The sequence below is a fragment of the Aegilops tauschii genome, chromosome 7 (assembly GCF_002575655.3).
Source record: "Aegilops tauschii subsp. strangulata cultivar AL8/78 chromosome 7, Aet v6.0, whole genome shotgun sequence".
In the NCBI taxonomy this organism is placed as follows: Eukaryota; Viridiplantae; Streptophyta; class Magnoliopsida; order Poales; family Poaceae; genus Aegilops; species Aegilops tauschii.
Window position 1 is genome coordinate 205,051,859 of NC_053041.3, and position 1,303 is coordinate 205,053,161.

The window sequence follows — 1,303 nt, forward strand, 5'->3', positions numbered from 1 at the left end:
CGATAAGGGGTTGTCAATCCCTACACGGTCACTTACAAGAGTGAGATCTGATAGATATGATAGGATAATATTTTTGGTATTTTTATGATAAAGATACAAAGTAAAATAAAAGCAAAGTGAAAAGCAACGGAAATAACTAAGTGTTGGAAGATTAATATGATGAAGATAGACCCGGGGGCCATAGGTTTCACTAGTTGCTTCTCTCAAGAGCATAAGTATTTTACGGTGGGTGAACAAATTACTGTTGGGCAATTGACAGAATTGAGCATAGTTATGAGAATATCTAGGTATGATCATGTATATAGGCATCACGTCCGAAACAAGTAGACCAACTCCTGCCTGCATCTACTACTATTACTCCACACATCGACCGCTATCCAGCATGCATCTAGAGTATTAAGTTCATAAGAACATAGTAACGCTTTAAGCAAGATGACATGATGTAGAGGGATAAACTCATGCAATATGATAAAAATCCCATCTTGTTATCCTCGATGGCAACAATACAATACGTGCCTTGCTGCCCCTACTGTCACTGGGAAAGGACACCGCAAGATTGAACCCAAAGCTAAGCACTTCTCCCATTGCAAGAAAGATCAATCTAGTAGGCCAAACCAAACTGATAATTTGAAGAGACTTGCAAAGATAACCAATCATACATAAAAGAATTCAGAAGATTCAAATATTGTTCATAGATAAACTTGATCATAAACCCACAATTCATCGATCTCAACAAACACACCGCAAAAGAAGATTACATCGAATAGATCTCCACGAGAGAGGGGGAGAACATTGTATTGAGATCCAAAAAGAGAGAGGAAGCCATCTAGCTAATATCTATGGACCCGAAGGTCTGAGGTAAACTACTCACACTTCATTGGAGAGGCTATGGTGTTGATGTAGAAGCCCTCCGTGATGGATGCCCCCTCCGGCGGAGCTCCGGAACAGGCCCCAAGATGGGATCTCATTGGTACATAAGGTTGCGGCGGTGGAATTAGGTTTTTGGCTCTGTATCTGGTCGTTTGGGGGTACGTAGGTATATCTAGGAGGAAGGAGTACGTCGGTGGAGCAACGTGGGGCCCACGAGGGTGGAGGGCGCGCCCAGGGGGGGTAGGCGCGCCCCCCTACCTCGTGGCTTCCTGGTGGCTTTCTTGACGTAGGGTCCAAGTCCTCTGGATCATGTTCGTTCCGAAAATCACGTTCCCGAAGGTTTCATTCCGTTTGGACTCCGTTTGATATTCTTTCTCTGCGAAACTCTGAAATAGGCAGAAACAGCAATTCTAGGCTGGGCCTCCGGTCAGTA